The following is a 16,845-nucleotide window of genomic DNA, read 5'->3' as shown; positions in this document are numbered from 1 at the left end:
GATTTTTATAAGCTAAAAAAGAGATATTAAAGAGAGATATATTTGGAGAGCTAAAAAAGTCCAAGGGTCTATGGGTTGCAAAGTTTCCTTTGACTCAAGACCCCTTTTGACCCCATCCTTTTATTTTGAAAAATATCAAACTTACATAAAAATAGTAAAAAAAAAAAAAAAAAAAAAAAAAAAAAAAAAAAAACCTACAATGAATACCACATACCCTTCAGCTATATTCACCAATTGTTAACATTTTGCCATATATGCTATATGTCTAAACACACACACATACACAAAGACACATACTTTTTTTTTTTTTGCTGAACTGCTTGTAACTAAGCTGCACATAATAAAATATTCACCTCTAACTATTAAACAACACAGCCTATATGTCCTAAGATGTAGGAAATCAGGCCATTGTTCTACATAGCCACACCATCGTGATCACACTCAAGAAATAAAACATTGGTATAACAATATTAGCTAATCCAGTGTTTCTCAAATTATCTATGGAGGAGACTCAGTATTTGTCATCTCCGATCAACTGAGAAACAATACTTTTGTAAAATAAAATAAAAATGAATTACTAAGAAAATGAGAAGGCACCTCCATGCCACAACAATGTCAAGTCAATAGAAATTTCTACTTGTTTACTCTTAATTTCTGTACTTAACTCCTTGTTGATCAATAAAAACCATTTTAAAAAAATCTAAAAGCCAACTGGCACTGTCTTAAAGGTCATACTTGTAATAGCACTATTTTGACACTGAGTAAATATTCAAGCGACACCAAATACCCCATCAATTACATTATTAATGTGACCCAAGCAAGAATTATGCCTCTTTATTCTCTTACAATCTAAGAAAGTGATTCTTCTTCTCTTTCCCTCTCTCTCTCTCTTTGATATTTATAACATTGACCCTTTGAAGATTCCAGGTTAGTTGATTTGTAGAATGCTCCAACAGACGATTTTGTTTGGTGTCACTTCATGATCAATTTTTTTTTTTTTTTTTTTTTTTTTTTTTTTTTTTTGAGACAGAGTCTCGCTCTGCCGCCCAGGCTGGAGTGCAGTGGCGTGATCTTGGCTCACTGCAAGCTCCGCCTCCCGGGTTCACGCCATTCTCCTGCCTCAGCCTCCCGAGTAGCTGGGACTACAGGCGCCCGCCACCTCGCCCGGCTAGTTTTTTTTTTTTTTTTTTTTTGTATTTTTTAGTAGAGACGGGGTTTCACTGTGTCAGCCAGGATGGTCTCGATCTCCTGACCTCGTGATCCGCCCGTCTCGGCCTCCCAAAGTGCTGGGATTACAGGCTTGAGCCACCGCGCCCGGCCTTCATGATCAATTTTACTTTAAACACCGCAGACCAGAATACTGGAATAGGTGTTTCTTCGCCCCTGCTGCTGCATGACATTAGACGGCAAATGATGTTAGTTTGTTCTATTATTAGTAATGCTAACACAGTATCTGTCAGATTTCATTATGTATATAGCCGTTTCCTTTTGTAATTCATAAATAATCTGTTTGCTGACATGTTGACATGGTGTAAATATCTCATTCCCCAGCAACATTTCATGCAATGCTTTTAGTATCTATTTATGCATTTTGCCCAAAATAGTTATTATATTTTAGGTAAAAAAATGATTATTTCTAACTCGTTTTCAAACAAAGTATTAGCTGGCATTCTTCTGTAAAGAAGAGTTCTCCTTTGCCCCTCCATCTCTTTATTTTGGGGGAAGTTAGCTCAGTTGACTCATGTATTATGTTATTCCTTTTTATTTAATATTTCTAATTCATTATCCTCATAATCTATTTTGAAGTTCAAAGTGTTTGAAATTTGGCCAGTGATAATTTCTTCAGGCCAGCTCTTAAGTAGGTGTGAAATGTCCCCATAAATTTTCAAGTGCCACCTTACTTTCTGATACAATGTATCCACCGCATACTTTCCCTGCCACAAGCAGAGTAAATCATTTATCCAGTGATCCCTGGTTCCTTGGAGTAAGGAATGGTATTTAGAAGCCAAGATTTTGCTAGGGGTAATCATTATCATTGCATATTATATTTTCCAAGAGTTTGTAATGTTTTAATCCTCCTCTTAACATCTCAATGAGTACAAAAACATTGTTTCATACATGGAAATACTTAGTATGAGCTCTATTAGAAAACATTACTAGTGGGAAATTGTTGAATTAAAATTTCATATCTATTTAAACATTTAAGCTCTTACATGACTAAAGCTATATTGTCATACCTTTTAGGGATGAAGTTTGTTATGCATAAATATGTAGAATCTTATTTAAATCTTTTCAAAAATGATATTTTCACACTTTCCAAATCTCCCCAATAAGATGTGATAAATCTTTCCTTACAACCCTAATAGTGTGTTATTTCTTAAAATTCAATGGTACATGGTGTCTTATGCTATGAATATTTCTGACTATTGCTCATCTAACCTCTACAGTGACTGAGTTTAGTATCTAAAGTCAGAAGACTTGGATTTGAATATCAGATCCAACACTTAACCAAATTTTCTCCTTTGAAAAATGTCACTTAATTTTCCAAAGTGTAAGTTTTTCTATGTGGAAATAGAAGTAACATTATCTCTTTACAATTAGCAGTATTTATAATATCCATAAATGTCTGAGATCCTGAGAATACAGGATTCAATCAAGGTCAAAGATTTTTTTCAAAAGACAGAAAATATATTTACATATTGTGGAATACCTGTCAAGGTAAGACCTTTAGACCTACTCATAAAGATACTTAAATATTGTAAAATATCTTTTAAAATGCAAAATCAAAAAAAAAAAATAAGCAATTTGGGGAAATTGGCAGACTTCCATGATGTCATGAAGACAGCTAAACTGGAGATTTGTGTTACTTGACCATGGACTCTTAAAATTATAAAATCTAGAATATAATTTATATTAATATAAATATACGGTACTATTATGGAAGTTAGTCAGTACAAAGAAGGCCCTGGACATCTGAAACTCCACCTCACACAGTAAACCAAATTATCAGCTGGTATACAATTTCAGGTATTCAAGATAATTATTTTCTTCCTAGTCGTAAACATCTTTCAAAAGGGATACATTTGTTCTTAAATATATCCTGTTTAAAATTAAACACAGTGGAGGCTTCTTATTTCAACTCCACCAACTGCAAAGTTGTCACTCCCATCCTATAACAAGAAAATCTGGATCAACTGTAAGCAATTATTTTTCTTGGACCCGTCAGAAGACTGAGGTTACTAAGCAAATTGTCACCCTGAAATCTGGAGAAACAGGTGTATCCCTAAAAGATACATCAACCAAAATCTTTGCACTGTGAGCAGAGCCAGTGGAGCATAAGCTGATAGGAACTCTTAAAGGGTAATTTCAACACATTTCTGGAGGCCTAGTGTGGAATGGAATGACAGTGAGACACTTTTGGTGACCACACTCATAGGAGGGCATCACACTTTCACGGACTCTAACTCCAGGAAGCCCACCTTCAGGTTCTCAAGATGGAGAGCTAAGAAAGATCCCCTTGAGGCTCTGGCACGGGGAAGGAAAGAATAACACTGTAGGACATGTCCAAAGCTTTTTCCATAAAAAGGCATACTCTCCAGCGACATAGCTTTCCTAAAGCACATTTTTGAAATGTTCCCCTCTGGGGGAAGGGAATTCCTCCCCACACCATCTCCTCTCAGCCAACCTAAGACATAAGCCCTATAAAAGATTAAGATTTAATCAACTTATCCTAAGCAGGCAAAAAAGAAATAATAAAAAGTAGAACAGAAATCAATAAAATTGGAAACAGGAAACCAGTTGAGAAAGTCAATAGAACCAAAAGCGATTTCTTTGGAAAGATCAACAGAATTGATAAACCACTAGTCATGCTAACCAAGAAAGTAGAGAGAAGACACAAATTAGCAACATCAGAAATGAAAAAGTAAGTTAAATAGGTAATAATGAAACACTATGAATGAATCTAGGGCCAAAAATTACACTTACATCATTACTTAGATAAAATTCCTTGAAAGATGTAAACTATCAAAACTCACACAAGAAGAAATGAGTAACCTGAAGTCCTTATTTTTAAAGAAATTGAATCAATAATTAATGGCATCACAAGAAAAGAAAGCATCAAGCCCATATGGTTTCACTCACTATCAAACATTTATTGAAGAAATAGTACCAAGTCTCCACAATCACATTCAGAAAATAGAAGCACTGTAAATACTCCTTAACTCATTCTATAAGACCAGAATTACTTTAATATAAACCAGATAAAAGCTTTATGAGAAAATAAGACTACAAACTAATATTTCTCATGAACATTAACAGAAAAATCTGCAAGAAAACATTAACAAAGCAAACCCAACAATATATTAAAAATTATATACCATGACCAAGTGGAATTTACTCCAGGTATGCAAGGCTGGTTCAACATTTGAAAACCAATCAATGTAATCCTACATATTATCAGGATAAAATAGAAAAATCACATGATCACATCAGTTTGTACAGGAAAAATGGAAATGTCCTCAACTTGGTAAAGACTATTTACAAAATTCCCAGTGTCAACACAATTCTTAATTGTGAGAAACTGGACACTTTTCTCCCAAGAATGGGTACAAGGTCAAGATGTCCACTTTCACTTCTATTCAATATTATACTTGAATTCCTAGCTGAAGCAACAAAATAAAATAAAAATAAAATGCAAACATATTTGAGAGGAAGAAATAGAACTGTCTATTGAGAGGTCATAGGTAAAGTGTGCATTTAATTCCAAGAAAGTGCCAGACCAATTTCTAGAGTTTTGTACCGCTTTACACTCACACCAACAATATAGGAAAGAATGTTTCTCCATATTCTCACTAGCATTTGGAATTATTTGGTTTCTTTTTGGGGGAGGTCATTTTAATTAGTGTGCAGGGTATCTCCTAAAGGCTTAATTTGTATTTCCTTGACCGCCAAAAATGTTAAACATGTTTCCATGTGTTTATTTACCATCTAGATGTCTACGTTGGTGAAGTGTCCGAGACTTTTGTTCATTTTCTAATTAGATTTTTTTTAAGTTTTAGTTTGAAGAATTTTTTAATATATTCTGCAAATGACTTCTTTGCCAAATATGTAATTTGCAAAATATTTTCTCACAGTTGGTAGCTTGTCTTTTCACTGCATTAACAAGGACTTTCACAGAGCAAAGGTTTTTAATTTTGAAAAGTCCAACTTACGGATTTTCTTATGGATTGTGCCTTTGGTGTCATGTCCAAGAATTTGTCACCTAACATTAAGTCAGGAAGAACTTCTATTATATTCTCTCCTAAAAGTTTTGTAGTTTTATGTTTTACATTTAGGTCATAAGAATCCATTTTGAGTTAAGTTTTGTATGGGAAGTTTAGGTCAAGGTTCTTTTTTGGGGCTATTGATATCCAATTGTTCCAACATCATTTGTTAAAAAGTATCCTTTTTCCATTGAATTACTTTTGCACATTTGTCAAAAACTATAACTTTAGTTAAGCTATGTAAATTTAATAAGCTTTCAATTTAAAATCACAAGTCCAAAGCCATTATGGGGCATAGTTTCACCTTATTTAAAAATTGAATTTGTTATGTTTATAATTTTTGAGTACTTTGAAGTTTTCATTTGTTAGTCAGACAATTGAAGTAATTTAAAATAAAATAGATCATATCAAAGGTATAAATACTGTTTAAAATGTTGAAAAGTGATTAAATGTGCAAATGAGACCAAACACTATTAAACGGCCCTTGTAAATTGCTAAAACTTTCTAGAAATATTAACAGAATAAGTCTCATAAGCTGCAGTTTCATACTTAAAGATAAAACAGTCATTTTGAATGTATGAATGTGGTAAACTGAACACTAATTCTAAAAAACAAAGTAACCCCTGTTAGAATAGCTAAAATAAAAAAATAACAAAAATACCAAATTCTGGAAATAACGTAGAGAAACTGAATCCTTCATACATTGTTCTTGGGAATGTAAAATGATACAACCACTATGGAGAATAGTTGGCAGTGTTTTACAAAACTAAACATGACTTACCATATGACTCAGCAATTCTACCCTTAGGCATTTATTAAAGAGAAATGAAAAATTTTGTTTACATAAAAACTTGCACATAACTGCTCATAGCACATTTATTTTTAATGGCCAAAAAGTAGAAACAGTACAAATGCCTCTTAAAAAGTAAATGGTTAAACAAGTTGTCGTACATCTGTGCCATAGAATACCACTCAACAGTAAAAAAGGAATGAACTAATGATAGATGCAACAACTTGGATTAATCTTAGGGAATTATACTGAGTGAAAAAAGCCAATCCTAAATGATTATATACTGTCAGGTTTCATTCATATTACACCACCGAAAATTATAGAGGTGGAAAACATATTAGTGGTTGCCGGGAGTTACAGTCTACCAAAAGCCAGGGTGAAAAGGAAGATGGTGTAGCTAAGGACAGTATGAGGAATCCTCAGAGTTATGGAACTGTTTGTGTCTTGACTGCAGTGGTGGTCACACAAATCTACGATGTGATAAAATTGCATAAAATTAAATAAACACACATACAAATGAGCATGTAAAACTGGCAATGTTTGAATAATATTGATGGATTGCATTAACATCAATATCCTCATTATCTTACTGTACTCCAGTACGGTAAGATGTTGTTAGGAGAAACCAGGTGAAGTGTGCAGGCCTTCTCTGTATTATTCCTTACACCTGTACATGAATCTACATTCACATTTTTTTAAAACATAATAAAAAGAGAAGTAAATCTCAAATAGTCCCTTCTATGCACAAAGAACAAAAAGCAAAACTCTTAAGAGCATCAAAAAAACTGACACTACCATAAACACACACAGAAATTGCTTAGAACAATGGATATATAGTACATATTTAACGGATTGTACCTACTGCTATTGCTATCACAATTATTAATACTTCTATAACTATTATCATCAATATTTGAACTTGTATTTGTTCTCATGCCTAATACTCCTCCTTCAAATAGCTCATCTGGTTTAAGTATCTGAGAATTTTGCCACAAGCAACATCACTTCCTTGACAACTTATCTCAACGAACTATGCTCCATCATTCCACTTTTCCTTGCTTCTACTCTATCCCTTTACCATGATTTATTTTTCTTCTTGGCACTTACAAGCAAACAAAATATTGCATATTTCTGTGTTTATTTGTTTATTCTTGATTCCCTCTCTAAAAGGCAGGCTCTATGAGAACAGGACTTTACCTACTTTTGTTCACTGTTGCTTCCCTATTTCTTACAAAATGCCTGACATGATACAGGTTCAGCAACAATTTATTAGGGAAACATTGTGTTAAGCTGAAGAGTGAATGTTGATGTTAAAGATAACAAAGCAAAATTAACTTTTTCTTATGTTTTAAGCAACAACTTCTGATGTGTGAGAAAAATGCTAGAGAAGATAACTTCAAAACTCCTTTGCAAATTTTTTTATTAAAATACTCATAAAACTATTTTGAAAAGAATCTTTTATGCACTTCAATGGGGAAAAAAAAAAGATCAAGGAAATGTTGTGTTCTTCTAGGGTTTGACACTATTCTCCTTATGCCTTATTCATGAATTCGAATTGAAAGTCTGCTCCCTTTTGGAAACTGCTCTCTTAATTTCACTTCTCTGCTTCCACTAGCTATTCAAGTTAACTGGTTCTTAGAGTTCCACCTCTTAGGGTGGAAGCTCAGTTGCCTCAGACCAAATTTGCATTTTGCCTTCAGGTTCCATATAAAGTCTCTTACTTGAAGTTTCTTTTTGCTTCTTTATGCAGGAACTTTGAAATTCATCAAGCTACAGAAGTATAAGCTCTCCCACCTTTTCCTCCCAGGATATCCACAAGTCTTTTTAGGTTCCCTGGAAAGAAGAAATGGCATTTTAAAAATATCTACTGTGGACCACAACTGTTTCAGAGTGGGAGACAAACTGACTTTGCCTGTCTCAGTCCTTAAAGGAACATCTTTTCTACCCAGGTCCACTGTGAAGTGGTTTATAGCAACTCTCCCAATGAATCCACATGGTTTACTCTTCTATAGAAGGACAAGTAGGGGAAAAAAAAAAAAAGTGTCATGAGATCTATTGAGGAAGACAAATAGTTACCATTTATTGAGTATTCTAAAAATTTTATACATGTTTCAGGATATTAGAAGGATTGGGCTCCAAAAGATAATTGTCAGATAGCAAACTGAACGTACAATAATTCCCACCCCAAATTATGTAGGATTTACAAGGGGATGGAGGAGAACTACAACAGAAAGATGCAGCAATAAGTAGGTGCTGTAAATTGCTGTTAACTTAGAAAGAAATCACAGCAACCACAGAACTGAGACACATCCTTTAGGGGAGGGGTCCCCAACCCCTGGCCAAGGACTGTTACCGGTCTGTGGTCTGGCCTGTTAGGAACAGGGTCCCACAGCAGGAAGTGAGCAGTGAGCGAGCAAAGCTGAGCTCTGCGTCCTATGAGATCAGCAGTTGCATTAGATTCTTATAGGAGTGTGAACCTTACTGTGAACTGCACATCTGAGGGATCTAGGTTGCACACTCCTTATGAGAATCTAATGATTCTGAGACGGTAAAATTTCATCCTGAAACCTTTCCCCACCCCCCAGTCTGTGGAAAAACTATCTTCATGAAACTGGTCTCTGTGCCAAAAAGGATGGGGAATGTTGCTTTAGGAAACTGCAAAAGAGGACCCAACCTGAACTAAAGCACTCATTAAATACACAAGAAAGAAAGGCAACTTGGAAGATCTGCAGATGTAACCAACTGAGGCGGCTTTCCTGCCAGCTACACAAAGAAAGACTATGGCATTGTAGTAGAAAAAGAGTTTAATAGATATGAGGCTGGCCACACCTCATGGGAGGTGGAGTTAGTACTCAAGTCACTCTTGCCCAAAGCTCCTAGGTTAGGAGTTTTTCAAAGGCAGTTTAGGGAAATGGGTGGGGGTGGCCAGGTGATGGGTGCTTGCTGCTGATTGGTCGGGGCAAAGATGAAATCATAGAGGGTTGAAACTGTCCTCCTATAGGCTAAATCACTTCTGGATGGAGCCACAGGAGCAGGGTTGGTGGGTGCAGGTGGATCCATGGGTGTCAGACGTTACAATACTTGAAAAGATATCTCAAAAGGCCAATTGATCCTAGGTTCTACGGTAGTGATGATATTTGCAGGATTGATTGGGGAAGTTGCCTATCTTATAACATCTGTAATAATAGCTGACAGTTCTGCACTGTAGCAGAACTCTGATGCCTCTCCTCCCGCTAGCCTGAAGAACTTTCATTAGTTATGCAAAAACCTTCCAATTTGGGCAAGGTCTATTATCATTTAAACTATAGCTGAAATATCTTCCAAAGTTAGCTTGGCCCAATGACCCAGGAATAATTAAGGGAAAGACAAGATTGTTGGGGCTGGCGAATATCCAGGTTACCAATGGTAAATCCATACAGATCTGCAACAACCTCAATTCTTGCCTCCTCAGAAGAAAGAATTTGACAGAGGGGCATAAGGCAGAAAAGGAGACCAAGGCAAGTTTCAGAGCAGGAGTGGAAGTTTATTAAATATCTAGAGCAAGCAAGAAAGGAAAGTACACTTGGAAGAGACCCAAGTGGGCACTTTGGAGGTCAAGTGTTCTGTTCAACCTTGATCCTAGGACTTTATATGCTCTCTTCCAGAGTCTTGTGCCCCTTTCCCTTCATTCTTCCCTTAGGGTGAGGCTCCCACATGTGCAGTGCCCTCCTTGCACTTGGGAGGTGAGCATGTGCAGTTTGTTTAGGAAGCTGTGCACATGCCCATCTGAGGCTTTCTTCCCTTTTCTGGTGGAATGCCCCCGCAAGGTCATACTCCGCCATTTTGTCTCTTAATACTCATGCTTGAGCCCACTTGTCCAATTCCTGAGATTTTATTGGAAGCTGCCAGTGATCAATTTCAAGTGTTTTTACATACTGGGAAATTGCCTTTCCCTGGCATCTGCGACCAACTATTATTCTAGTGTCACAGCTGCTGAACCATCACCTGATGGTCGCCTGACATTCCTGGTGGGTGGGGAGAGTCCCGTCCTCACTCATGCCTGACTACCTACCCACCTGCTGTAACAAGATGGGGGGTGGGTTAGCTCAGATTTCACTGTCCTAATTTTCTCACTGATACAATTTTTGCAAAGGTGGTTTTATGGAGGCCACTGATCTAAGTCACAAAACCAAGCAATAATGTCCCATTCGATTAATCACTTTCTTACTTAAATTCAGAGTCAAAGAATAGCAAGTTAGTATGGTTGAAGACCCTACCTTTCCCACTATAGGTCTCCAGGCTGAAGCAGGTCCAAGCTAAAGGAGGAAAATACTTAAGGTATAAAAGTTAGAAGCTTCAATTATTAACAGTACTAAGCATTCTAATGATTTAATTGAGACAAGGTTTGCAACTTATTTTTCTGCAGGGCTGTGTCTTATGTAAGAATCTGCATGATAATTTTGGGCCTGCTGGAAGTTTCTTCCAGGAGCAAAAGATTACCCTGACTGACTGTGGGAGACAAGAAAATAAAGCTGCATGTTGATCAAAATCCATGCATCACACCTATTCAACATACTGGTTACACATACATAATCTCCTTTACTCCTCACACCATCTTTGAAAGTTAGCATACAACTTGTGGTGTTGTGCGGGGAACACATGCTCAGAAAGGCCCTGGGCCAGCTTGGTTTAAGGCTCTACTCTTAGTGTCCTGAAATTTTTAATACTTTGGAAAAAGAAACCCACAATTTAATTTTGCACTGAGCCCTGTGTATTGTATAGCTGGTCTTGCAAAGCACTTTTACAATGCTGGCTGTGTTCAACTTTTCGACTTACATTGGAGTTATATGGGTGTTAAGTTTTAACCATTGGTTATACCATACATATATTTTATGCAATTTTCTGTATATATTTAATATTATTCAAGTTTTATTTATTTATTTATTTATTTTTTTTTTTTTTTTTTTGAGACGGAGTCTCACGCTGTTGCCCAGGCTGGAGTGCAGTGGCGCGATCTCGGCTCACTGCAAGCTCCGCCTCCCGGGTTCCCGCCATTCTCCTGCCTCAGCCTCCTGAGTAGCTGGGACTACAGGCGCCCGCCACCGCGCCCGGCTAATTTTTTGTATTTTTAGTAGAGACGGGGTTTCACTGTGGTCTCGATCTCCTGACCTTGTGATCCGCCCGCCTCGGCCTCCCAAAGTGCTGGGATTACAGGCTTGAGCCACCGCGCCCGGCCTATTCAAGTTTTAAATGGTAAAAATAGATACTTTCCCAGAAATAGATTTACTCCAGGAAACAGGGAAAAAAATTTAATTTCTGAACCAGCACGGTGGCTCACACCTGTAAACCCAGCACTTTGGGAGGCTGCGGTAGGTGGATCATTTGAGGTCAGAAGTTCGAGACCAGCCTGGCCAACATGGTGAAACCCCGTCTCTACTAAAAGTACAAAAATTGGCTGGGTGTGGTAGCACACCCCTAGTCCCAGCTACTCGGGAGACTGAGACAGGAGAAACACTTGAACCCAGGAGGGGGAGGTTGCAGTGAACTGAGATCACGCCACTGCACTCCAGCCTGGGAGACAGAGCAAGGCTCTGACTCAGAAAAATTTTTTTAAAAGTTTGATTCCTGACTCAAGTTCTTAATGAGATATAAAGCCAGGCTCTTAGCAAATAGGCACAAATAAGAAGAGGTCAAATCAGTGTTTTTTAAATTTAGAAACTGAAATAAATTCTGCATTGCAGCACAAAAAGGCAGATATAACACAGCAGAACAATAAATTTTTAAGCATAAAGAGATAATCTGAGATGTAATTCTACAATTTAGAATGAAGACACACAATGGTAAGAGAAGATAATATATATAAAGGGTAAATGACAGAGAGCCGACTTATAAGTAATGGTCAACTCCAAAGGAGGAGAAAAATGGATCAAAAGTCAATTTTTAGAAAAGATCTTTCCAGATTAGAAAAAGGACCTGATACTAATGGAAACTAAGATGTCTCACTGTGTCATGGCAAATTTAACAACCAATGTATTTTCCACTAATTTTGAATTTTATATCCAACAAAATCAGTGTGATCCTGAAACCTAAACTGAAAAACAAGTAATCTTCCAATAATTAACTTACAATCAGGAAGAGTTCAATTTTTTTGTTCTTTTGTCTGCCATAAACAATATAGAAATATGTCTTTTGAGTTTGGCAGTGAAAATTGAAGAAGGTGATGACTCAAAAATATAGTCACCAGTCAATTTAGCACTCATGTTTTAGAGCAGAATGGCAGAGCTTCAGAGTTTTGGAAAAACAAAAACTCAAATACTCCAATATTCCTAGAGAAGAAAACAAGATTAAAGATATTAATAAGTCCACTGGAAAACAAAAATGAATCACATTTAAAACTTTATCATTGAGAAGCTGTGATAGAAAAGAACTAGCTATAAATACAGAAACAAGCAAGAAAAATCTTCAAAAATCACTAAGCATCATTGGGAAAAAGATTGACGCTGCTGGGTCTCAATAACTGATGTAACTATGGTAACTAACATAGGATGTGAATGACAAAACATGCTTTGTAAAAAGAATACTTTTTAAGAAAAACAGCAGAGTTTGCCACCCCAGATTAAAAATATATCAGATAGGAATAAAAAAAGCACAAAAATATTATACTTAGGTTTCCATGAAATGGAGTTCAAAGTTGTCATTTTTTGTTTTTATAACAGCTAACATATACAAATTAATCTATGAAAATTGCTAAAGTTGCCAATAATCAAATTAAAATCAAATTATCCATTTTCCAAATTATTACCAATGATAAGAAAATACTGTTGGGGTTCAGATATAATATCCCCAAATCTGTCACTTTGACATGCTGAACTAAAGCAGCTGCCTCAAGGTCTCTCTGACCTTCCCCCCTTCCTTCCTGTCTCTCAATCTTCTGTCTATCCCAAAACATAGGATGAGACTGTTCTCTGAAGTGCCCTTATCTACCTAGAAACCGGACCTGCCAAAGAGGAACACAATTGCCTTCGATCCCTTCTCTAAAATTTCATTAACCAGAGAAGATTAAAACTCATATCACAGAGACTGAAAATTAAACACCACACCTACAGCCCAAATAAAGTTTGTCCCAAGCTATTGTTTGTTCTCTGATCCCACTCAGTTTACAAAGAGACTCATTTATAAGCTAATTTCTGTCCATTCATCTCTCCTAAAATCATTTACTGTCTCTCTAAAATTGCCTACAGCCATCACTTACCTGTCCCCTTTGAAGACAGTATTTAAGCTTCAATCATCTGGCCATCCTCTGATGCTTCATATTTTTTGTTCGGCTACCATGCTTATATACATTGAGAAATTTGTTACGCTTTTCTCTTGTTAACCTTTCTTTTGTTATAGGGATATGAATTGTGACCCTGATGATGAGGAGGAAAGGGATCATCCCTTTCTGTTCCTTCCACACAAAACATTTTCTATGAAACAGAACACAGTGAAAGAAACAGCTTCACTAAAAGAGGCATAAAATTAACACAAGTCAGGCCTAGAAAAAGAATGAAAATTAATTATAATAAAGTTAAATTCAATATTAATCAAATGGTTCAAATGAAAATACCCCCAAGCGTTGGAATAGTATTAAATGACTGTTATTTCAGAGGAAATACAGTATAAAATACAGAACTACATAGAAAATTTGAAACTGTAATACTACAGCTCAATCTTCTAGATGAATATGTGGAAAAGAAAGAGATCAGACTCTTACTGTGTCTATATAGAAAGAAGTAGACATAAGAGATTCCATTTTATTTATTTGAGACTAGGCAATTCTTTTTTAGATGGACCAGTTTGACCACAATTATAACATTTTCCCCCAAATGTTCTAACTTGTCCTCTTAAAGCAATTCCTGTGATTGCTTGAGCCATAAGCATAGCTTTATGCATAGCTCCTGCAATTCCATCACAGGCTTTAACGTACTCTGAGATTACATCTGATCCTGCCAGGACCCTTCCTTTTAATGGCTTAATGGCTGATTGACAATCAGGATTGGCGTTTTCATATGCCATCAACTCCACTATGACCTTATGGGCATTCTCATTGGTAATTGACTTTTGAGCAGCATCTTGAAGCCTTGCTACAAAATCAGGGTAGGCTCTTTAGAGCCTTGTCTTATTGTATTGAATGAGGGGCAGGCCATTCCTGGGTCTTGGATTTTCTCCCAGGCCCTAAGGCAGATAGCCCTAATTTGCTCAATGGCCTCATTTGGCATTATTACTTGTTGATAGCAGTGCTCCCATTTTGACCTGTTCCTAATAGTTGATCTATGTCTATGTTAATTGGAGGATTTGCAGTCCTATTTCTTCAGACTTGTTCTTGTGCCCCATCAATCCACCAAGTCTTAAATTGTAAAAATTGAGAGGGTGAAAGTGATGATTTTGCCAGACTCTCCCAATCATAAGGAATGAGTCTATGTCCATGAGCAATGGAATCTAATAATGTTCTCATGTTAGGAGAGTTGGGTCCATACTGTTTTACCCCCTCTTTCATTTCTTTTAGCATTTTTATAGAAAAGGACTCATATCTGGCTTCAGCTATGGGAGGCTCTCCCTCTTGGGCCCCTTCTCCAGGTGGTCATGATTCTAATATTACTGGGAATTGCCATGCTTCAATATCTCCTTGTTTTCTTGCCTCATCAATAATTTTATGTAATGCACTACCCTGTCTACTAGGCGGTGCTGTAGGATTAAGTCTCATGGTGGGCGGCTGAGGATATGGCACCCTGCCTTGTGGCGCTGGAAACATTCCTGGCTGTCCATACAGATTTTCTGGGGGCAGCCGATACTGAAGTTCGACTGGCGGCCAGTATTGATAGGCTACTGGTGGCTGGTCTTATTTTCTACCGGCTGATATTGTGGACACTGTATTTGGATTTTCATCGCCATGACAGAGACTCTTATCTTTTTCCATTTGATCTTCTTTTGGAGTTTGTACTTGTTTAACCTGCATTTGAGGTTGTAAAGTTACAGGCATCTGAGCTGCTGTAAGAGTAGTTGGCCATCGTGGTTTAGACTCTGATGGCTCTGCTAATTCTGGACCTTTTTCTTCTAATTTTAATATTTCAAGATATATCACCTCCTGTAATTGATTATTGTCAACATTTTGCATTGACCGAGCCATTACTGGCTCTGCTACACATTTACAGTGTGAACTTTCCGTTCCTTTCTGGGATTCTATCCCTGCCTCTTTTTCACAATCTACTGCACAGCTTTCAGGGACATCAGAAACTGAAACGCTATCTTCTTCTGTTTGAAACGGCTCTAAAGCTACTTTAATAATGACCCAATCATTCCATACTGTAAGTGGGATGATTTTACCTTCCCTACTTGCTTGTTTTAACTCTTTGCCAATTTTTTCCCAGTCTTTTAGAGCTAAAGTTCCCTGTTCCGGAAACCATGGGCAAAACTGTTCTATTGTTTGAAATAGCGTAATTAGATTTTTGGTAGAGACTTTAACTCCCCCTCTTTTTAAGAGAATTTTAATAAAGCTGTGATAAGAGGCTTGCCCCATTGTTACTCTAGGTTCTTCCGAGCTCACAAGCTTACTGCAAGGCTGATTGTAGACGTACTCGGGAGTCTCTCATCGACTTGTCCTCAATGACCATGCTCAAGCGTACCTTCACCTTAGAGAAAAGCACCCATGTTGGGCGCTAAGCATACAGAGGACCCACACCAGCACCGGTCTCTGAGTGCTGAGCGCCAGTCCCCTGGGCCCACTTTTTCTTTCTCTACACTTTGTATCTCATTTCTTTTCTCAAGTCTCTCGTTCCACCTAACGAGAAACGCTCACAGGTGTGGAGGGGCAGGCCACCCCTTCCTCTGATGCCCAATGTGGGGCAGCACCCGCGGGTCTAAATCAGGGAGGGGTGGTTCAGTCCTTGCGGGCTTCACGAGATTGATTCCTGACTACTTTGCTGTGAATTGCACAACTCACACAGTAATGTAGCTTCACATACAGCTTGGGAAGCACATAGGCATAGAAGATGCTCATTTCAGAAATGTACCTGACTGCTGCGGCCTCCACTATGTTTCGAATGATGAATTTCTTAATGGTTTTGTCCTTGGGCATGCATCAGGCACAGTTAGTGCAGTGAATAGGCTGCACTTGGCTGCGGCCCTTTTTGGCACAACCGTTGCTCCTTCTTTTCTTTGTCATCTTGGACGTACGGACCGAAGAGAGGACAAGGTTAAGTTTGAAGAGAGATACAAGACAGGTGAGGACAAGGTTGGGATTAGGGTCACAGATTAACAGCATCTCAAATACAGAACCAAATGGATTCTCTTATGTCTACTTCTTTCTGTATAGACACAGTAGCAGTCTGATCTCTTTCTTTTCCCCACAAATATGGACACTCAAACTGGAAATAAAGTAACAGGGAACAGAGGAGAGACAAATCTTCCTATTCCCTAGAGGCGCATTTCCTCTCCCTTTTGATAATTTAGCAGAGCTGGCTCAGGAGACTTGAGTTGCCTCGAGGGAAGAACAGGCTGATACCAGCCACTGTGTCTCCAGGGGTCTCCCTTTCTAAAAAGGCCCCTTCCAGACCAGGGAGCTTCCACTCTTAAATACACACCTAGATGCTCCTGGCCCTCTGCATAAATACAGAGGGCAAGACGCTTCCCTCTGACACATGAGCCTCTGTGCATTATGAGCCATCCATGCTCCCTAAGTTGTGGGTCTATAAGATTTGGGGAAATATGCCTGTGCTCTACTTATTTCTGCTAGTAAATTTCCTCCCCAAAACCCTGTGTTAAATCTAGTCTGCTTTG

General features: G+C 37.6%; 1 long non-coding RNA gene and 1 pseudogene across 1 annotated transcript in view; both read right to left on the bottom strand.

The window, feature by feature from the left end:
• Positions 1 to 16,845, bottom strand: part of LOC105485584 (uncharacterized) — a 127,836-nt gene that overhangs the window by 33,517 nt on the left and 77,474 nt on the right. The window lies entirely within an intron of this gene.
• On the bottom strand, positions 15,848 to 16,611 carry LOC112427392 (small ribosomal subunit protein eS26 pseudogene; annotated as a pseudogene).

The sequence above is a fragment of the Macaca nemestrina genome, chromosome 16 (genome assembly GCF_043159975.1).
Source record: "Macaca nemestrina isolate mMacNem1 chromosome 16, mMacNem.hap1, whole genome shotgun sequence".
Classification (NCBI taxonomy): domain Eukaryota; kingdom Metazoa; phylum Chordata; class Mammalia; order Primates; family Cercopithecidae; genus Macaca; species Macaca nemestrina.
The sequence above is the reverse complement of the archived record's forward strand: the minus strand, read 5'-3'. Positions and strand labels throughout refer to the sequence as shown.